The 23,464-nt window shown below is 41.8% G+C and overlaps 1 long non-coding RNA gene across 1 annotated transcript; it reads right to left on the bottom strand.

Moving 5' to 3' along the window:
* Positions 1-20,032: 20,032 nt before the first annotated feature.
* LOC131424515 (uncharacterized) lies at positions 20,033-22,185 on the bottom strand. The gene is made up of 2 exons (XR_009227679.1): positions 21,873-22,185; positions 20,033-20,209 (listed from the first exon to the last, which is right to left on the bottom strand). It is a non-coding gene; the product is annotated as an uncharacterized LOC131424515 (long non-coding RNA).
* Between the last annotated feature and the right edge of the window lie 1,279 nt (positions 22,186-23,464).

The following is a 23,464-nucleotide window of genomic DNA, read 5'->3' as shown; positions in this document are numbered from 1 at the left end:
ATCCTCTCTACCTCCTGGATGTGAGACTCTGGGTGTTCTTTATTGGTTGAAATAGTCTTATATAATTCAGTACAGATCTAAACAAAACACATTGGTTATAGTCTGATCAGGAACTAATCCTGCACTAGGCATAGCGTCTGCAATTCAAATTATATTCTTAGCTCATCAGAAGGGTTAGTCTGCTAAAATCCCTACTTATTATAGGAGATTCCCTCCCCCATTTTCTTCTTGTATAGTCAGGTTTTGAAACTTAAGGGAAGGACTTTACATTTACTCCAAATGATTTTTTTTAAAAGAATTTAACCTTTATTTTATTGACTTGTTTTTATGTGATGCTGAGGGTCAAACCCAGTGCTTCACCCATGTTAGGCAAGTGCTGAATCGTTGAACTACAACCCCAGCCCCCATATGATTTTTCATTCTGTTAGATTTGATTGAATGTTTCCAGAAATCAGGACATTTTTTAATGCTAATTTTTAACATTCAAATAACTAGTTTTTTTCTAGCTTCATATCATTTAAACATTTAATCAAATACTTTTTTTCTCATGAAAATTACAGGTGAATGTTTTTAAATTACAACCAAGGACAGAGACCTGTATCACACCACAAGAGACCTACCAAAGGGACCAGATTTGTGGCTTCTAACAATCACTTCAATGTCCTTGGATCCAAGCCATCTATAAGGACATCATGCATAAGCATGTTCCTAACAAGCCCATGGCAACTTCTATGGGTCACCTCTTGCCTTTCTTTACAAAATGATTTCACAAAAGGAAAATGGATTCTCATGGTAAAAACACATAAAATACAGAAGTAAAATGACCATTCCCTCTTCTCTCCCCTTACTTAATTTCATAACCTTATATGAAGAAAACTGAACTGTTGCTTATTCTGCTGGATACTTTCTTATGCAACTGTAACAATAAATGTATATATTATGTAGTAATGTATAATGGACAATCCTCCATATTACCTCCTGAAAAAAATACCAGAGTCTCTTCCATGTCAGTACACATTCCCCTTAATGGCTTCAAAGTAGTCCTGCATTTACCACAATTTGCCTTATTATCTCCCTATTGATGTACACTTAGATTATTGTTATTTTTTTGCTTTTATAAACAGTGCTGCTATAAGCATCTTTTCACATGCATATTCAAGCAAATGGGAAATAATTCATGTAGTATAGCTAGAAATAGGATTTCTACATTAAAATTCATGCACATTTTAAAATTCTGATGATTTTTTCTTCAACTTATATTTCAAGAGTGCACATGATAATAGTCTATAACCTACCTGTACAAAGTATGACCCTATGACAAAGAGAAGTGGAATGATTTGGGAACTTGTTAGAAATATAGAACCTCAGGCTTCATCCAGATCTAATTAATGAGATGTGGCCATTTAACTAGACTCCCCGATGACTCATATGCACATAAAATTTTGATAAGCACTGTTCTATATATTCTTTTCCTCATCCAAATAAGATATTATCATTTTTTTAAAATTTTGTTCATTCCCCTTTAATTTACAAGTGCTAAAAATCTATTAATCTAATAATATTCCTTAGAATTTTTCTCTGGGATCTCTGCTCAATATATGTATTGATAAATACAGTAGCTGCCCTTTATGAATGTGAAAAATAATGTTTTCTCTAATCTTTTGATGTGCCTTTCATTCTCTAAGACTCCTTTTTCACTTATAATTATTTGATATTATTATGATTATTTTATATATTCATCTACCAGTTCCTTCTTCTTTCTCGGACACAACTGTTCCAGGTTGGGAGACCTCAACTTAGATAGAGCAAATTGATAGGCAAGTCCACAGACCACCTGGAGGTATTTAAGAGCCACCAGAGATATGTGTGCCTCTTTTGAGAACTGCTGCTTCTGGGTAGTCTGTAACAGGGCATCAGGGACCCCTGCTTCGGTTTTGTTGGGTGCTTTTCTAGTTGAGTTTGCCCTCGGTCTTCTACGTCAAGACAAAGGGCTGGAAGAAGCCAGGCAGAGTTGTGCTCATTGGACTGGGTTGTTCCTGGATTATTGCCTAAGGTGACTCCACATGTACTGGCTTTTAAGCCAACCTATGACCTTTGTACTGCTAATAAATATTTATTGAATATCCAACTGCATCCCAGAATCCGGTGCTTCATACACATCAATTGACTTAATCCTCAAAGCCTCCCTCTAAAATAGATACATTAGTCATTTTCCTGAATGGGAATTTGGAGACTGAATAAGTGCTAGCAGATGGTGGAATCTGACTTGATTCTTAAATGCCACCTTAGACCTCTCTTATCTTAGAGGTGACCAGTGGAATTATTAGGAGGATCAGCATGGGTGTCAGCAGGACTGAGGATTTTGCATGCACAAAGTCACTTTGCTATTAAGTAGAGTATTACAGAAAGTGTTGACATTTATGGAGTTAGTAAATATAAAACTAAACCAAAATGCTTAATCTGTAAACATAAGTGCATTCTTTAGTCTCTTTTGCTTATATGGATACTCTGTGTCCTGGGGAGCTTAAGGATCAGAGTTGGCCCTAGTTCCTCTTCCTAGGTTTCCTGAAAGAATAAGACAAAGGAGAAAATAAACCATGATTCTTAACCCTTATAAAGAGGTTGCTGTAGACAGGGGTGCTGGGTCACCACTGAGTGGAACAAACTTTTGTGATCCTTCTTTAGCCTCCTCTGTGTCCCTTAGCTATGGGCTCTGGGTGGACAGTTCAAGTTGTTTACAAAACTGTCCCTCTAAGCTATTGGTCTTCCTTCTGCTTCTGATACTCGAACATCACAGTGATCACACAAATGTGTCCCCCTATTTGGTTGCTGTAGTGACTGCAGTTTTAAAGAAGACTCAAAATGAAGTCAACTTTAAATGAAAAATGCACACCTCTGTTTCAGTACTTTTAGGATGATTGGATTGATGGCGTGTACAAGACCTAGTGACCACTGACAAGGGAACTGTTTTACTCATTTATTAAAAGATTTCCTGAAAGCTAGAGAGTCTAGTTTCTAGACTCTATTCAATGCACACTCAGCACTCATTTATGGGCCAGAAGCACTTAGACAAAATGTTCAAGGTTTGCATTTCTTCAAAGGCCTCCTTGGGGGTCTTTTAAAATTTTGAGCTCCTCACAAACACACTTTGTACCTAAATATTAGTTAGCCACACTCTGTTGGCTCAATTGGCTTAGCCATTATGAAATAAAAAGAGGAAGAGAAGGATGGTAATGTAAGTATGAATTTTAAATGTACCTTCCCCTCCAAGGAGGAAAAAAATAAAGAAAGGAAAGGAAATCCATCCACTAAGGGATTGGCCCCTGTTTGACAATCTCTGACTTAGACCTCCAAGGAAATATTTGGTTGAAAATTTGTAGGGGAAAACAAAAGTTCTTATGAGGTTATTAGAAAAAGAATTTACTTGTGAGATAAGGAAGAGGGACAGAGCTGGCAGGAATTAGTATATTTCCATATCCTGCTCTTGAGAAAAGAACCCAGAGGATTTCTACAAATGCAAAAGGAAGTAATGGCTTGGACAATTTTTTAAATTTCTTATAGTAGAATACATAGCACTTGTTTAAATTGTCAGAGATAATTTAATTAAAAAGGTAAAATCATGAATTTTATACGCATACAAAATGAATAAATGCTAAGGAGCTTAACTCATTAGTTAATACGGGAAGCAATGAGATTCTAGAACTGATTCCAAGGAGAATTTAAAAGAGGCAGCTGCGGAGGCCATGAAATAAATTCACAAATAGATGCAAAACCGGCTATTTCTCCAGGATGAGGGAGAGAAACAAATTGTGTCTCCACCAGACAGAATTTATTTACAGGTCTATTGACAAAAAATTTTTGCATCGCATCTGAGTGTTGGGACATAGCTCCAAGACAATGAGAGAAACACAGGTCAGGGAAGCAGACAACGAAGGATGTGATCCAAGCAGAACATCGTTTTTCACTGAGGATATCTGGCAATCTGCTGGTACATTTCAGTCTTTTACAACATTTTTCCCTATATAGATGGCTTAAAGCCAAAGCATAGCAGGACACTTTCCTGAATGATTCCTATGATTGTCTCAAGTTCTTAGTTTGTATATCTGATGCAGATGGAGGCTTATCAGATTAAATTTCATTCCAAATAGTGCAAGGGTACACATTTATTTTTGGATGGTGAAGTTCACTTTAATTTGCAGGAGCAGAACAACACAAAGGCTAGTGAGGACTGGCTCCCACCTTGGAGCGTGTTTCTCATGTTTCTCGTGGCTTAGGGAGAGCCCACTAGATGGGAGGGGCGACATCAGACCTGAGGGAGCATGGGATGGAAGCGGGCAGAGGTTCTGTCTGAATCCTCAGTGGACTTGACCTCTGGGATTGTCAAATGCAATCTCAAGAAGCCTTTTAAACATTTTCATCATTTCTGGAAATTTATCTGTAGATTCTTCTAAATCCAGGAAAACATATTTTTTCTCTTTTATCAGATCATCAGCTTCATTTGCGTCTTTACAGATGAGTCATTCATTTTCTGATTTTGTTCCTCTTTTGACTGCCTTCTCCAAGAGCTGCGTACACTTGACATTGAACTCCCTTCTCCTCATCTCTCTCTTTCTTTCTGTGGTGTAGAGGATGGAACCCAGGGCGTATGCTAGGCAAGTGCTCTGCACTGAGCTGCATTCCCGGCCCTCTTGACTTGTTTTCTATAATTCTTTTTTTTCATCCTGAGATTCAAATTCCTTTTCGACTGCCGCTAACAACAGTAAAGATATTGTTCAAATGTAGCTCTCATGTTCTGATCAAAGCTATTTTCTTCAAGGTGATTCATATCCTCAGACTTTGGAAAATGTGCAGACATTTATGTCATTACTAATACACAAGTGATGTCTCAGCTGTACCCAAGACCAGGAGAAAAACTAGAGCAGAGAACTAATTAGCATTGTATGTGCTGAAAAGATCTGGTAGTCACGTTTCGTATTCACCACTTGGGAATGGGAGGCTGGGGTCAGGTTGAAAACCCAGAACACTGACAAGGTTCACCTCAAGTCTTTGGAGATTCGACAGTATCACCACCACCACCACCAGTAGCGACACCAGCCTGGAGAAGTACCCAAACTGGACAGGAAAACCAAGTGCTCCGCATCTGGGAAAATTGAATGCCTTTCGGCCTCGGAGCTTTTCAGAGGCACAAAACTGCTTCTCTTGTGACTGAGAAACTCCATTGGTAGCTCTGATGAAAAGGTTTCTTGAGACAAATTCTTCTTTTAAAGGGCCTTGATTAGATTGTTCACCTTGAACTTAAAACCCTGCGCCCCAATGAAGCTTTGTTCAAAATTGCATTATGGTCTTTCCAACAGGCAAAGCTGTCAGAGCTGTCACCTCCACTCCCTCAATAGGTCTGGTAAAGGGGTTTCACATTCGCAGGGTGATTTATCAGGTTTGCAGGAGGATTCAGTCTATCTTTCAAAAAAACATCACAGAGGGTGGTGGCATGGAATGGGACTAGCTCTCTGTATTCATTTGGTCATTGATGTTTTTCTCTTCTTTCCCAGTTTTTTCCACAAGCTTAATGCTGGCTTCAAAAAGCATCTTTCATTCCTTTTGCCCTGCAGCTCATCTGCTGAGGAATAGACCATCATGCCCAGTTATCTAGAGAATCAAGACTCCCGCATGATGGTTGCAGTCTTGATCCCAAGCAGCCTGGCCTTGAACTCCACTCTGGCTTTCACTAGCCATGTGACCTGGGACAAGTCACTCCATTACTCTACACTTAGTTTCCTCATTTGGAAAACAGAGAAGATATAACATTAGTGACTATTCCAGGGGGTTATTTTAGAAACTAAATGCACTCACTATTATAAAGTGTCTGAGGACACAGCTTGGCCTTCAGTGCAAGTCACATAGGTATACTTAAATTATATAACTAAATTGTAATAATTGCTTTTCACTGTGAAGAGTGGGAAAAAGTCTAAACATTCATCAGTATGAAGCTGGTTCTACACAGTTCATTTATACAGGAGTATATAATGCAACTTGTCCCCTGAGAAAGAATGGGACACAGTCCCCTGTCTGATATGTATAGATGTCCAAGAAAAAATAATACACACACATATACATGTCTACATAGAAAATAAGGTCTGGAAAAACATGCAGGTAACTATTATTTACCATCACTTCTGAGATGCACAAAGAGAGCTGGGAATTCGAGAGGTGTCCTTTGTATTATATACCCCTTTGGTTCCATTAAAAAATTTAAGCTGGCTTTCAAATTTTGTTAATTGTAATTTGTTAAGAGAAAAAAAAAGGATTATTGAAAAAAAACTAAGGACATGAGCTTAATTGTGTCATCTGAAAAAATAAAGACAAATGTAAGAGATTCTGAAGCGCTTTGCTGGCGTCTTTTTGTACTAAACACAACTCTAGTGTTTTCTCTGGGAACTGGAGCATCTCTGAAGATTCTCCACTCCCTTCTCTAAACCTTGATTTCGGACCAGGACACATGGATAACATTTACTACTACCAGGCATGGTAGTGCCTACCTGTAATTCTACCAGCTCAGGTGGTTAAGGCAGGAGGGTCCAAGTTCAAAGCTAGCCCCAGCAACTCGGTGAGAACCTGTCTCAAAATAAAAAATAAAAAGAGCTAGGGATGTGGCTCAGTGCTTAAGTGTGTAATGATACTATTAAATCACTATAGTCACTCCTTAGAGTTAAGCTACAAACTCTATGGACAGGGATTATAATAAAGAGGGAATCCTTTTGCATGGAAAGCTGAAGTTAAATACTTGAAGGGACTGGGGGTTGGGAGCTATAGTAGTGGACATGGACTTCAGAGATGGCAACCAGTAGTGAAAGACCATTTGCTTGGTTGAAACTGTCCTTGACTCTGGCACTCTTTCATGTTCACCTAGGAAGTGAGTTCACATCTCTGAGCCTCATTTTCCTACCTTGGAAAACAAGGATGATAAGATTCATTTTTATGACAATGTATAAACATCGTTTTGATCAATCTACTATCTATCTATCTGCCATTGATCTATCTTCAGAGCCTAGAATAACACCAGACATAAAATAGGTCCTCAATAAATCTTTATTGAAAAGGGAATTAAATGAGATAATATCAAGTTACCTGAACATTGGAGGTAGCCAGTGTATCTTAGTTCTCTTCCTTTGTTCCTGCAAGGCATTTGGTAAGTTTCTTTCTGGCATGTTCTTTGTGAAGACAGGTTTGTGGGTTGGGGCAGGGATAAGCAATGGCTTCAATGAACAGAATCAAGGGTGAGTTAATGGATCACTGTTAGTCTGGCTGTGGGTTTCAATCCTTACCACGGGACTCTGTTCTTTTTACTTATTAAACATTTTTGTTGGGGTTAGGTATATAGCTCAGTTGACAGAGTGCTTGCTTCATATGTACAAGGCCCTGGGTTCAATCCCCAGCATCACAAAAAAAATTTTTTTTTTGTTATGTACCTGGGCAAAAGCATAAATCATGTGGTTCATCAGATGTTTGTATAATACCTACGTGATAGCAAGGGAATATTTGGGAAAAATTTAGATTTTGGTTGTGGTTAACATAAGGGACAGAATTAGGATGAGATTTAACTAGATAAATCTAAGGACTTGCATTTGGGTGTAAAAAAAATCCTAAGGCATGTAACCATGGTGGAGGAGACTTGAAGTCACTGAGTTGTTATCTTCGATGCACTCAGCACGTACCAACTTCAAAGACTGTTTATATCAATCAGGTCTTGGACCCTTGAGTAGCATTAATGGAAACGAGGTATCAACTTAAGCAAGGGCCTGGTTCCAACTGACTGTCGGTTCTGAAGGGCTGTATTCTCCTCGCAGGGTCCTGGTTCAAACACAGCCTGCAAAAATCACATTGAGCGTAGAGATGTTTGACTGATCAGGATCACGGAGGGGCTTGACATTGTGTATGAAGGGTGATTGAAGAAACTGGGGAAACTTCTCTGGGAGGAAAAAACTGCAAGGTAAGGTGTGGCTAGGCTGGAATATGGCAAGAAGTTAGATTTGAACTGTGACGCACCGACATGGGGAGGTTAATGGACAGATCAATTTTTGTCTGGTTATAAGGAAGAATTTTTCTGTAAAAAGATGGCATTTAAACCATAATGACCTTTTTTTTTATTGGAAGAAGGAGGCCCATCCTTTTTAAAAGATCACAAAATAAAAATGGTGGAATATAATATGGCAAGTATTTTGAAGCCTGTTAAAACTCAAGCCTGCTAGGGCATTGTGGGGAAAAACATTTTGAGTTTAAGTAGTTCACTATCTTTGGCAGAAGATCACACAGAGGCTGATCCATAGCTCCACGGTGAAGTTCTAGACAGGATGGCACTTACATTAAATATTATTTAAGGCTCTTTTCAGGTTGGAGAGCCCATTACTTAATGAATGAAAAAACAAACAAACAAAAAAAAAAAAAAACACAGACTCTATTGTGATCATAGCTCAATCCCTAACCTGGGTCCTGAGCCTCCTGTGCATATGACGAGTGTCAGCGCCAGCCTTCCATGGGTCAGGCCCTGCCCACAGCTGTTAAGTGGAATGGAAAGCAATGCAGTTGCTAAGCAACTGAGGTTTGGATAAATATACCTTCCTTTTTTAGTGTACCAGATAAGCAGATAAACAAACATTTTCTTGACTAGGACTTGATCTTACCCTGTGGATACGCACAAAAATGAATGAAAAAAATCAAGGCAGATATTTAGGTAATTCAGGGCAAAACTTTCCATGGGAAAATCATCTGGTTTTTTAAAAGCCCAAGTGACTTGGCCAACAGGAGTGATGTCTTTGGTTCTGCACTTAGTGAGTGTGACCAAGTCCCAGAATCCCATGTTTCTCCCTAAGAAGGTGGAATACAGAGACAAAGACCATGAGACTGGTGGTGGGTGGGCCACTGTATTTCTTCTGTCACTTAATCACCTTGGCCGTGCAGTTGGTGTGTGAGCTGGGATGTCTTTTTTTAGATCTTGGGCCACAGTCAGTAGTTGCTAAGAGGACACTGAGGTCAGTTTCTGGCAGCAATGAATGGTTGTTTCCCCAACCACGCTCTGAACTCTTTGAGGACATTTATTTTTGTTTTCCACTGGGTCCAGGAAGCATATAGTAAGAGATATTAATTTATTACAGTTACAAAGCTATCCTTGAAATCATGTATATTCACTTATGCTTCCTAACTGTATGGGCAATAAATACACACCCTAAATATACATAATTGTATGCATATCCAATCAAGATACTTGAAATGATGCAAATGGATCCTCTGAATACATTTATTACGACACTCTAAAGCTTCAGCCAAGAAAAGCATTTTTCATGAAACAGTGCTAAGATTTTGATATTCATTTATCTAATTTTAGCAAACCACTAAACTCAAAAACTTTTTCAAAAATTTACAGACATGTTTGCATTTGAAAGATGGCAAAGTTTCAAAACATTAAGGGTCTATGTTGCAACATTTTTCCTTTTCTGATTTAAAAAAAAAATAACATATTCTTTTTTAATGGAGAAAACAATGGTCATTTATGATCATAAGAAAGGCCAGCGGTGCTTCCAGTCCCTCATTCCCAGGGAAGGCGATGGCACTTTCCGAGTTCAGCTAAAGCAGTGCCTCTCACTGTCCTCAGGGCTGGAGTGAGAAGACGACATGATCCCTGAGGCCACAGGGCTCAGTCCTCCCTGCTGCAGAGCCACCCAGGGGAGGGGCTGCCAGCTGAGAAGCCTGCAAAGGCTGCCGGAACTTTCCCTCCATTTCCCCTCCACACATCCCCATGGACTCAACAGAGCCACTCCCAGCCCACCCTTCACTCTTGTGATTTCTAGGGGTTTTGCATCACCAAGAGCCCTGGAAGCCACCAGATCCAAGAGGCACATGAGCCAGCTTTGTGGAGGGCTTTCTCTTAGCCTCGAGGGGCAAATTATTTGAGGTGGGAAAAGCTAGACAGGATAAATACATGATGAAACTCAGATTTTCTGAAGGTCTCTGGTAATAGGAAGCTCTCTTCCCCTTAAAATGCTCCGATTAGAGGTCTTAGCTCACCACGCTGTCACAGGTAGGGGACAGGCATTTCTATCATTCTTTTTTTTTTTTTTTTTTGGTACCTGGGATTGAACCCAGGGAGTGCTCAACCACTGAGCCACATCCCTGCCCCTTTTGGTTTTTTATTTTGAGACAGGCTTTCACTAAGTTGCTTAGGGCCTCCTTAAGTTGCTGAGACTGGCCTTGAACTTGTGATAGTCCTGCCTCAGCCTCCCAAGCTACTGGGATCACAGGCGTGTACCACGGTGCCCGTCTACTATCATTCTTATTGAGAGATCAAGAAACGAACACGCAAAGAGGTCAATGACTGAGTTCAAGTTTGTTTGTTTGTTTTCAGCTTGTTGGACACAAAACTATTACTTTACCTTTTTGAGAGTGTTTGTTTAGAGAAGATGAAATCAGCAGGAACAGAGGCTCCATTTAATTAATTGAAATTAATTATTTTATGGCTTGAGGGATTGAGCCTGGGGTCTCGTACATGCTAGGCACGGGCTCTGCGTTGAGCTATGCCCCCAGCCCCAGCTTCCTTCTGTTCCCATGTCCACCCTCCTACCTTCCTGTCTTCTTATACAGCACTGCATTATATTAGTTATTATAAATAATCTAGAGATGGTGTAAGGTATATTGGAAGCTATGCATAGGTTATACGTAAATATGACATCATTTTATATCAGAGACTTGAGCACATGGGATTTGAGTATGAATGGGGGCTGGAACCAATCCCTTGACACTGTATTTACGAAAATCTGATTGGAAGCCAGCCTGAGTACCTACTACTAACGAATATACACTATGGCTCTGAAATATGTAATAAGTAATTCTCTTTTAGGAAGGAGGTCTGTTATGATGCTCAAATGATTTTTCATACTTATAGAGATGAGAATATTTTAGCTTTCAGAATTTAAAGAACACATAGGCTTCTCTTAGGAAGATGCAGTGCCCGGGAAAAACAAGAAGCACAAGACCAAGATATTTGTATGCTCACACAGGAGAATTTTTAAAAATCCTATTAATTCTTTGTTTGATACGTTGTCTTAGTAACTATTTCAAGATGTTCAATGCTTGAAACATAATTCATAGCTTTACCAAGACAGGAGAAAAATAGAAAGAGATGGGTCCTTAAAATACCTTTGCCAAAGAAATGAATTGAATTGCTTTGGATTCCAGGAATAGTCGGTCATTTTATTTGGGGCTGTTAATATGGAGCACAGGGAATCTTTGTGCTTTCGCTTACATTTCCATCCTTTCACATTCGTGAGTGTGTGTTAGAGGCTCATCCAACCTCCTTGAGCTCCAGATCTAAAGACAGGCACAAGGACCAGCTTAATCTTTGGATCTGGACTTTGAAGGTTGGTGCCAAAATAATGGTGTTCATCACCCACACCGAATCCCATAATCCCAGGGCGATCTCAGAAAAATCCACCAGAGGTGAAAAAGAAATAAAGAGCTGAAGCCACAAACCGCACCCAGAAGCCAGTCACCGCTTTCTTGTGGTCTCTTTATAAGGTTTGTTGCTGAAGGGCCCAGAGGTGAAGGTGACCAGGTCGGTTCCTGGCAAACTTTAGAGGCTTATTCAAAATCCCCAAACCTGCCCTTTGTTAACCTCTTTTAAGATGAGGCTCTTGTGGCAGGTCCTGTTCGTCGGTTACTAAGATGCTCTTCTTAGTTCTGTTTCCCGGCTGCCTCCATGTCAGAGTTTTAAAGGCAGACATTTCACTTTAAGGAGCATTTTGTCTAGCCAAGGGTGATAATATAATGGCACAGGGCCCATGAAACAGCAGAATTCTGCTAGGTGACCTTGCTGTCCCCATCACAGGGATAGATGTGCTTGGCAGGGTCTTCCTCTTTTCCCCTCACTTCTGCCTCGCACGCTGACGTGACAGCTGTAGCTATTTGGCCACCATGAGGCTTCTGACATAAAGGCCAAGAAACGCTGGGTGACACAGGTCACCAGACTGATGTCAGAAGCCTCTTCTCTCCGCATTTTCAACATGAGAAAATAACCTCTTATTTGCTTACCATACTATCAGTGGGGTTTTATGTGATTGGCAAGAGCTATCCCTATCTGATGGGGCGTTTGACAGACATCCTAATCCCCACAGCACTCTGCAAGGCAGCCGTTCTCTTCCTATTCCTTAAGCCAGGAAAACCGAGGTGGGAAGAATCTAAACAACTCTTTAAGGCTACCTCGGCCTCAGTCACTTCACCTGTATTCTTGGTTTTGATACAGTGTTTCTTTTTCTGGCCGCACACCCATGCTCCATGGGCTCATTGCTCTTCATGGCCCTGGGCGGCCTTCTCTGCACAGGTGGACCTGTGTCAGATCATTCCCAGGAGGAGATTCAGGTTGGATCCCAACCTGCCTCGCCGCGTCGTCCCCACTCCCCTACCTCCACTGTCTCTTCTGTGAGACTCGGGGCTGGATCCAAGTTTGAGCATCTCTTCCAGCTTTGTGACCGCACCGTTGTCTCACAGGAGACAGGTGAGCTTCCCCACACCAGGGCTTCTGTCTTTTCTTTTCTAAGCCCAGACTCTTCTCCCTGCGGTAGCTAGGTAGAGATTCTATTAAGGATGATTTAATTAAAGTCTGCTCTAAAGACCTATAAAAGAAGCAAGAGAAGTGTGTCCGAAAGTACTAAAGGGAGAATATTATGGGGAAATATCAACTCAAGCTCATCAACCTGAGACTGGAGACGGTGCTCCTTAGGAGAAAGTTACCAGGCAAGTGAGGAGTCCCCCATCTACTCCACAGGTGGTTGTTCCATCTCTTATGTGGATAGTGCTGGGCTCCACATTGGGAGGTCCATACAGCTGGGTGACTGCCACGACACCAGGACATGGGGAGGAGAGAAAAGACCCAGGAGATGCAGTCTGGGGTGGTGAGGGCAGGCTCCACGGCTGAGCTCTGTTGTGAAGGGTGACTGGAGACTTAGGAATTTAAAAGGTGAGGAAATAGGCAACCAAAGCCTCTCAGGCACGAAAGAGCATGTTTAGGAGACTACAGGTTTTGTCTGATGGCTGAAGTGTATGGGTGTGAATACAGTGATGGGGAACAAGGCCGGAGATGGGTCCTGGTTATAAAGGGTGGCATAGCTGGTCACAGGGAGCCGTGGGTAGAGTGGGGCCAGAGAGAGGATCAGACTGAAACTTTAGAAAGACCAATGCATTATATGAATTTTGCAAAATATGACATTGTGGCACAGTGGCCACTGTGTTATCTGATATCCATAATATGAATGATATGGGCATAGCCTATGTATAAAAGTGACTTAAGTGTGACAGAAGACTCCAGAGAACATCCAGGGCTGAGATGATGAGCGTGGCTGAACCATGGTAATGGGGATGGAGAGGAATAGACAATTGCAAGTGGCACTGAGGAAGCAGAAAGACAGTATTCCTCCACCAACTCAATGTGGCGATGACCAGAGCATAACACTGGGAACCAAGCCCTGGGAGGGAGTTGTGTGGAACCACGTGGGGAGTTTTGCTCTGGCTATGAGAAACTTAGAACGCCGTGCAGAATCCAAGGGTAAGCTGTCCAGTAGAATGTTGGGCAAGTAGGAGTCCAGGGCTTAGAATATAAGGGACCATCAGCATTTACCGCAGTGAAACCCAACCCTTTGGAAACCATCATCTCTTTCGTGTAACAAATACTTAGCAATGTCCTCATGACTGATAGATAACATACACATAAAACTTTTAAAAATCCAGGTTGTTTTAGTCAGCTTTCTCACTGCTGTGACCAAAAGACCTGACAAGAATGGTTTTAGAGGTCTCAGTCCATAGATGGCTGATTCCATGGCTCAGGCCCAAGGTGAGGCAGAACATCATGGCCGAAGAGTTTGGTGAAAAAAGCAACTCAGGGCATGGCAATCAGGAAGCAGGCAGATACTTCATTCACAAAATATAACCCAAAAGTACGCCCCTAATGACCCACCTCCTCCAGCCACATCGGACCTGCCTAGAGTTACCAGTTAATTCCTATTAGTGGGTTAATGCACTGATTAGGTGAAGGCTCTCATAATCCAATCATTTCTCCTCTAAGCATTCTTATATTGTCTCACACATGAGCTTTTGGGTGGTATGTTTTAAAAGGAAAATAATTAATATCCTCCTACTCAAGCATAACTACACTTAATAGTGTATAAAAATGTATGTATGCAAGGGTGGTCACTGCAGAATGAATTCACTTATTCATTCATCTACAACTGTTCATTGACTGCCTTTTTAGGTTACTTTTAGACACAGAGAAAACATCAGTGAAATGAAGGAAACACAGTTTCTGCTTGCAGCCTCTTTCATTGTCAGAGAGGACAGGAGAGACAACAAGTAAATAAATGGACAAATGATAGCATGATTTCTTATGAACATAAGAGTTTATGAGGAAATAGCAGAGAAGACTGTAATAAAGAGTGGTGGGTGGGGAACTCCTAAAGTTAGCCAAGTCAGAGACAGATTCAGCCTGCAGGAGGAACTGTTGCCCCAAGGTGGAGAAGAGCTAGGTGTGTTTGAGGACCAGAAAGAAGGACAACACAGCAGGAAGACAATGTTTTAAGATAAAATACTGGATGTGAGCACAGGTCATGACATACAGGTTGAAACAGGAAGTTGGGTTCTGTTCTGAGTGCCGTGAGAAACCACTGGAAAGCCTTCATCAGGATATGACACCAGCTGATGAACCTTATTAAAGTACGTTGCAGAGCCTTCTGATGAGTAAGAATGGCAGGACAGGTTTCCCAAATGACCCTCCTGTTGACACAGCTAACAATGCTGAATAATTTTATAGTTTGAGAATAAAGAACTTGCAAACAACCAAGGACAACCAAGAAGCCAAAGTGAAATAAAATCAGACATCCTAGTAGTTATATTCCTGAAATTGACTCCTTCCCACAATGTTTTTTTTTTTAGTTGTCAATGGACCTTTATTTATTCATATGCAATGCCGAGAGTTGAACCCAAGACCTCATCCATGCTAGGCAAGCGCTCTGCCACTGAGCCACACAACCACAGCCCCACCCCCAACATTCTATTGGTGTATTATAGCTTCTACATAATGATGAGATTTGTTGTTACATATTGTACGAACACACAATACACAATGTAACAGTATAATTTTGCCAATATCACTCCCCAGCATTACCCCTTCCTCCCTCCCTCCCACCCCTTGGTCTCTTTGCTGATTTCCCTTTGATTTTCATGAGACCTGCACCTACCTATCTTCTCCTTTTTCTTCTCAAGACAAAACATATGACCCTTGTCCTTCTGAGATTTACTTATTTTGCTCATCCCATCCATTTTCCTGAAAATGAGATAATTTCATTTTTCTTTATGGTTGACTAAAATTCCATTGTGTCTAAGTATCACGTTTTCTTTACCATTCATCTGTTGATGGACACCTAGGCTGGTTCTATCGTTTGGCTATTGTGAACTGTGTTGCTATAAACATGGGTGTGCACGTATCACTGTCATATGATGACTTTAATTCTTCAGCATAAATACTGAGGAGTGTTATAGTTGGGTCATATGGTGGTTCTAGGTCTAGCCTTTTGAGAAATTCCTATACTGATTTCCATACTGATTGCACTGATTTGCAATCCCACCAAGAGTATAAAGGTGTGAATTTTTCTCCACATTCTCTCCAGCATTTGTTATCATTTGTATTCTTGATGACTGCCATTCTGACTGGTGTGAGATAAAATCTCAGTGTAGTTTTGATTTGCATTTCCCTAATTGTCAGTGATGTTGAATATTTTTTTTCCATATATTTGTTGGCTATTTATAATTCTTCTTTTGAGAAGAATTATATTTTCCCATTAAATAATTGGGTTATTTGATTTTTAGTGCAAAGTTTTTTGAGCTCTTTATATGTTTTAGATATTAATTCTCTGTCAGAAGAGAAGAGAAGCTACCAAAGATTTTCTCCCATTCTGTGGGTTATCTCTTCACGTTCCTAATTGTTTCCTTTGCTGTGCAGAAGGCTTTTAATTTGATACTGTCCCATTTATAACTCTTAGTGTTATTTTCTAAGCTTTAAGGTCCTATTGAGAAAGTTGTTGCCTGTGGCTAAAAGCTGGAGTGTTAGTTTTTTCCTAGGAATTGTAGTTTCTGGTCAAATTTCGAGGTCTTTGATCCATTTTGAGTTGACTTTTGTGCAGGGTGTGAGATAAGGGTCTAGTTTTATTTTTCTACAAATGGAAAACCAGTTTTCCCAGCATCATGTATTATATATATAAAAGCTATCTTTTCTCCAGTGAATGTTTTTGGCACCTTTTTCAGTCAAGGATCAGATGACTGTATCTGTGTGGGTTTGTCTCTGTGACTTCTTTTTTTTTTAATATTTATTTTTAGGTGTAGATGGACACAACACAATGCCTTTATTTTTATGTGATACTGAGGATCCAACCTGGGTCCCGCCCGTGCTAGGTGAGCACTCTACCACTGAGCCACAATCCCAGCCCCTGTCTCTGTGTCTTCTATTCTGCACCCTTGGTCTATGTGTCTGTTTTTATGCAGTACCATGCAGTTTTTGTAACTATAGCTCTGTGGTATATTTTGAAGTCAGATATCGTGATGCCCCCAGCATTGCTTTTTTGGCTTAAAATTGCTTTGGTGTGAGATAAATTCTGGGTCTTTTATTCTTCCAAATGAATTTTGGGACTGTTTTTTCTAGTTCTGTGAAGAATGTCAGTGGTATTTGGGTGGGGACTGCATTGAATCTGTGTATTGCTTTTGGTAGTGTGGCCATTTTAACAATATTAATGCTGCCTATCTATGAACATTGGGGGGGGTCTTTCTATCTTCTAGTATCTTCTTCAATTTCTTTTTTCAATGTTCTATAGATTTCATTGGTGGGGGGGGGGTTAAACCTCCTTGGTTAGATTTATTCCTAGGTATTTTATGGTTTTTGAGGCTTTTGTGAATGGAATTGTTTTCCTGATTTCTTTCTCAGCAGATTCACTGTTGGTATATAAGAAAGCTATTGATTTTCATGTGTTGATTGTGTAACCTGCTTCTTCGCCAGATTTGTTTATTAGCTCTAGCAGTCTTTGGGTGGCTAAAACTGAAGGGTATTTTGTCTGAAGGGCATTTTCTCAATTTTGAGGATGAAGCCTATGTTTTGATTGATACTCAGGGCACAGAAGAAGAAGGAGATGAAGTCTTGTGCCCACCCAAAGTGCAAGTAAAATAGAAAACCCCATATAAAGATCAGATCCTAAAGGGGTGGATCTTCAGTGAGTGAAGGGGAAGAGAAAACAAGCATTCTCATACAATGTTGGTGGGAAAATGAAACTGTGAGCCCCTCTGGAAGATGGTCTGGCAGTTTCTTAGCAAACTAAACATATCCCTACCCTGTGACCCAGCAACTCTACTTTTGAGGTCTTTGTCCAAGAAAAACAAAATGTCCCCAAAATTACTTATATGGTAATGTTCACAGAAGCCTTATTTATAATAGCCCTAGACTGGAAACAGCCCAAATGTTCATCAACACAGAATGGATAAACAGGTTGTGGTATATGTACACAATAGAATACTAGCCAGCAGCAAAAAGGATACACACAACAGCATGATGAAACCCAAAAACATTAGACCAAGGGAAAGAAGCCTCACTCAGAAGAGCACAAATGATGTGATCATATTTATACAAATAGAGCATGCCAGACTACTCTAGTAAGGACAATAATCAGAAAAATTGATGCCTCAGCTGGAGCTGCGGCAGACAGTGGCTCTGAACAAGGGACATAAGAAAACTTTCTGGGGTCCTGTTAATGACCACTGTCTCGATAGCTTCGAAACTTACACATTGATAAACCTAAAATATGTGTATTTCATGGTGTTTAGATTATATCCTCCAAAAAGAGAACTGTAAACAAATGTTGACTCAGTTGTGTGGTTTGTGTGCTGGAATTCTTAGGAGTGAAGTGTCGCTTCAAATGCATCATAAGACAAGAAGTGGGGAGGAATAGAGGCACGAGGAACAGGTGAGAAAACAAACATATTAAAGGGTAATTTCAGGATAAGTTAGTGGAAGAAAAGAAGACAGTTTGGAAAGGTGTCAGTCTTGACTGTGATGGTCAGTAGAAGGCAAAAATAATTCAATAATTCAGTAAGTAATTTGGAAGTCCAAACAGCTTGGTGCCAACTCTGGGGAGATCCCCTCTGGCTGCATTACATCACGGGGATGACATCATGGCAGGAGTGCATGTGAGAGGGAGAGGTCACATGGAGATAGGAGAGACTGGGGAGGGGCTAGTTCTGCTCTTGTGTAACAGCCGTCTCTTGAGAAATAACCAGGGTCCTTGTTTTTTTTCTGAGCGTAGCCTCCCCAGTGACCACTCGTCACTAAGCCTCACTTGTTGAGGCTCCACCACCTCCTCACTGCAGGACACGGGGGCGGGGGGCAAGGTTCCATGGGAACTGCTGCAGGTCAAACCACATCCAAGTCATAGCGGACTGGATGATGACTCTGTATGACGTGGGACCACTCATTTCTTCTACCTGGGCCTCAATTTTCTCACCGTTTAAGTATCATCACTGACCCATGAGTTCTCTCCTGTGTGTCTGGCCCATTGATCACACTCTCTCTGATCATCCAAACACCTGAAGTCTTTTGTGTCTGTTTCTTTTGTATCTGCTGGCTCCCACTCCTGGCACCCTGGCAATCCAAATTCACGGTCACGTCCAGGCTAGTTCAACCTTACGCCACGTTCTGCCCAAGGTCGTTTACTGACACTGGGCACCAACCAGTGGATTCAGAGACTCCGTTTTACTCTGATCCAACACAACCACCTAATCTCATTTCATCCTTCCAATCCCTATCAGTCCATCCAGTCCCATTTAATTCAGCAGGGCATTCACCACGTCCAGGCTTTGTGTAAATGAAAAGACAATAAAAGGCCATCCTAATCCTCCCAGAGTCCTGCTTTGGTTGGGGAGATGGTCAGGTCAACAATATAATAGGCTCCTTTATGACAGAAGCGTTCAGAAGCTCTAGAAATGCAGCAGAGGAGGCAGGGATGTCCCTTCCTTGGTAGATGTATCACCACTCGCTGACATCGGCTCGACCCCCAAGGCAGGCCTGCTGGGAAACACGACAACGGGCTTTGTGAAGTCATGTGTATTATATCCGTGTACAAGTTCACGAGCAGTGTGTGCTTTCTGTTTTTCCTCCTCCATCCTGCCCAGCTACCTTTCAGCTAGTTTCTGCTGGGCTGTCCTGGGTCCTGTAGAGCAGATGGCATGACACAGCTGCAGCCAGCCATGATGCTCTCAGGGCTGGAGGAGGATTCAAGCTGTCCCAAGCCTCTGAGATCCGATCACACTGCACACCTCCAAGGGCTGATCAGGATTGGTGGGCCCAGTGTCCTCTGCAAGAAAATGCACAACAGTAGTTTAATATGATATTGAGGAGCTGGGCCACCAAAGCCATATTCTTTGTGAACACAAGGCAGCTCCTAGAAAGGACAGAACATGACCTTGATGAGTCTTAATTTGTTCCAGAGAATGCATTTTTGGTCACTCGGCAAGTGAGACGTTACTGTTGTCTTGTGATCCTTTTAAGTTAGTTGCCACTATTACAAAACTACACTTGTTATAAACAAAGGCTATCCTAGTCTTTAAGGTAGCTTCATCCTGAAGAGGCAAATCAAACACTCAAACTTTATACAGCTTTTAAAAATTTTTTCTTTTTATTTTTCTGGTTGTTCAGCTTTCTGTAATGTGAGTGACATAGTCTGTCCAGATGGGTCCTTTGAGTTTCCTAAAAAGAAAACACCAGTGTCTAATAGAAAATATGGGATATTGGTGTGGACAGGTATCTTGGGGGGCAATGTTGGCTAATTATTACTCTTGGGGGCTCACAAAACACATTCCACAATTTTGTTCAAGGGGCAACCCAAGCATCAGGCATCTCGTGGATTTTCTTCTCCTAACCTCTTGTGACTGTGCAGAAATAAGACAGAACAATTCTACAGAGTAGCACGTTTCTAAATAGGTGGTGTTTTAATTCATGACCATTAGGCTTCTGGGTCTTCTGAGCTGTTCAAAGGTCCCACTCTGGATCTCTTAAGTCACCCACACTCCTAGGTCTTCATTATAGAGCTTCTTCTCCCTCCTCAAAGCATAAAGTTCTGGTCCTCATGAAGCTTTAATTCTGGGAACAGGGAAGACTCGAAATTAATAAGCCAGTAAATATACTCTTCAGGTAGGTGATAAAGGCAACGAATAACACGAATTTTGTGGGGACCAAACATTAAGTCCTTAACAGTCTCCTTCTCTTGGACTTCCTTTCTTCTCCTATCCCAGTGACACTGAAGGGCTCAGCCCTCAAGTCCCTCCTGGTTGTCATTAACACTTGTGCTGAAGATGACCTCATCTGGTTTGTGGGTTTAAAATCCATCTGTGTCTGCACGTCAGACCCAATTGTCAGAATAGGCTGGATCTTTCTGCACACTTCCTTCCAAGCTCAGTGATTTGGAACAGCACACATTTTGTGTCTTTCACTTTGAAATGTCCATCACAAATCAGCAAGGACATCTGCTCACTTGGTCACTCAGGGCCTACACCTCTATCACCTGGCCAGGAAAACAGGACATAGTGAGTGAATCATGCTGTTAAGGATTAAGCCTTGAGCTGTCCGTCACTTCTGCTCTCATTTCATTGGCTAAGGCATGTCACATGGCTATGCCTAACTTGGAGGAAGTACAGGCCTACCCAGCGCAAACAGAGCCGGCCATATTGGTGAGTTCTCACAGTTTTGTCTCAGACCCTGATATCTGCTGAGCTCTAGACCAGTGTATCAAACCGACCCTTGGCATCTTCTTCCAGGTAGTTAATAGGCAGTTCAAAGTTACTATACCCAAATCAGAATCTTCAATTTCTTTCCCCCTATATGGCCAAATCGACTGCCGCATCCCTGTCTGTCATTGTGATAAATAGAACTGTAGTGTCTGCTACACAGGCTTGGAGTCATCTTTGGGTTCTTTCTGTTTCTCAAACCCCACCTTACCTAAAAATCCTACTGCCTCTGTCATTAAAATACATGCAAAATATGACCTTTTCTCACCTCTTTATTATGACCATTCTTGTCCAAACCACTGTCCTCTATTTCACAGGTGATTTCAGGTGCAATCTACCTGGTTTCCTGTTCCCTGTCTGCCCACCCCCCCCACCCCCCGCAGTCTACGCTTCTCGGTGCAGGCAGAGGAATCCCATCAAAACACCATCATATCATGATCCTCCTGAGCTCAAAACCTGTTGGTGGCTCCCTGTCTCACTGGCAGTAAAATCCTGAGTCCTTGTCATGGCCCGTAAGGTTCTACGTGTTCTGCTCCCCGCCTCCTCCCTAACACCCCCTCCCCTCCCCCTGCTTTCTCCACTCTGGCTGTACTTTCTCTCTGGCTCTTCCTGAACACGCCAGGCACACTCCTGCCCCTGAGCCTTGGCACAGGCAGTTCCCTGTGTCTGAAATGATCTCTGTGACCTGGCTTCTTTCCTTACTGTTTTTTTTGTCTCCGGTTTAAATGTCATCAGAAAACCTGAGGCAGTGCCAGCACCCCTCCCTACCTCCTCTAACATTCTCTCTCCTTACCTACTTTTTTTTTATTAGTTTTTAACCCAACCCAGAAAATAATACTTACTTTTGTTTTTGGTCTACCCTACTTCCAGAATAGAAGCCCTAAGAGTGCCCACACTGTATGTTTCCTACTACCATGTCCCCAATCACGAGCCCCTACAAAACACTCGACGAACATTTGTTGGATGAACAACTAAGAAAAACAATTAAAAATGCCTGACCTTTATTGAAAATTCATTACCTGCCTTGCTCTGTGCTTGCTCATACTTTATGAGACGGCCTCCTCTTATGAAGGAGGAGACAAAACCTGCCTAAGGTCAGGCAGTTGGCGAGTGGGGGGAGCCCAGACTCCGTCACAGGTCGACCTGCCTCCAAATCCACGCACTCAACCTTCACATGCTGACGACTCGGTCCAGCCATGGTTTTGGCAAACTCCCTAGTGAGCAATCCATTAATGCACTCTTAAATTAGATCCTAAAAGTAAGGAAGGATTAATAATTAAATGTTACCATAAAGAAGAACTAGACAGACCTAGAAGATCGTGAGCTTTAAATGGAATCGAAAATATATTTGGGAATTCTGTTGATTTTTCAGTCTTCCATATTGGATCTAACACCACCCAGATAGACATTTCTATACTTACACAGTGACCTGATGTGGAGCTGAGCGTGCCAAAAATAATTCAGTGTCCTTGACCAGTCTTAAAGGCAAACACATAAGCAAACTTCTGGTCAAGTGTGTTTCTGACCAGACTTTGACCCAAAGGAATCAAGCTGGCCGAAAGGGCATTAGCATGTTGAATGCATCTTCTAAAATTGCTCCTGATCTAAGCTATCTGGTGACGTAACTGGAAAGTTCAGAGAGCGCTGTGTCACCCCGAGCATATTCTGTTTCCCTGGAACCAGGGCATGGTTGGCGCGGCTTCTCCAAACAGCAGCATTTCTTATTCATGGGGTTCTTTCTCCACTGAGCCATAGATTATTGATGGGTCTGTCCGTTAGGCAAGGCTGCCTGTCACCCTAGACAAACAGCATGGCTCTTCAGCCTTCCTTGAGCAAGCACAGATGTCCCCTGAGAGTACCCCACGTGCGTACTCACCCAAGGCAATGGGAGGTGGCTCCCACGTAAGCTGCTGCTCAAAGGCAGCCGAGTGCATAGTGGAGGTATCAGGTGAGCTTCCCGGGGTGGGGAGAGGCTGGCAATGCCCGCCATTGCCCCTGACAGATGTCATTATGGATGTCTCTCAGGATAGCCGGGCAGCATTCTCCGGACTCCACATCTTCACTTGGTGGCCCCAGAATACCTTTTCTTCAGACTCTTTCTCAAGTCTTCCTTCTCCTACTTTAGACACTTTGTTACGTGGAAAAATACATGGAAACACAGAGTTTTACAAGAGCTTCTGTAAGAGAAAGTAGGTTAGCAAAGGAATGCAAGCCTAATTATTTTTCCTATCTCCTTTTCATACTTCAAGAGCTGCTCTGTTAGGAGAGGTGTAGGAACAACTTGAGCTGAAATCATAATGCTCTTCTAGTTATAAGAGAAAAGGGAGAAAAGGACTCTTGAGATCACCCAGTCCCAACTCTACAGATGAGGACACTGAATATCAGGAAATCACGTCACTTTCCCAAGCACCTAACGGGGATTACGGGCAGGGCACGGATTGATCTCAGAGCCTCTGGCTTTCCGGTCCTACATCCTCAAGCCTGTAACACTGGTCATCATTTAGAAAAGTGTCATTTAGAAAAAGTGTCAGTCCCTTAAAAAGTGGCTGATGAGTTATGTGTAATAACTATTTAACATAATCCTACTGACACTTGGATCTCTGTCTCACTA

The sequence above is a fragment of the Marmota monax genome, unplaced genomic scaffold, assembly GCF_021218885.2.
Source record: "Marmota monax isolate L192 unplaced genomic scaffold, Marmota_monax_Labrador192_F-V1.1 WCK01_AAM20220418_F8-fsc00029, whole genome shotgun sequence".
Lineage (NCBI taxonomy): Eukaryota > Metazoa > Chordata > Mammalia > Rodentia > Sciuridae > Marmota > Marmota monax.
The sequence above is the reverse complement of the archived record's forward strand: the minus strand, read 5'-3'. Positions and strand labels throughout refer to the sequence as shown.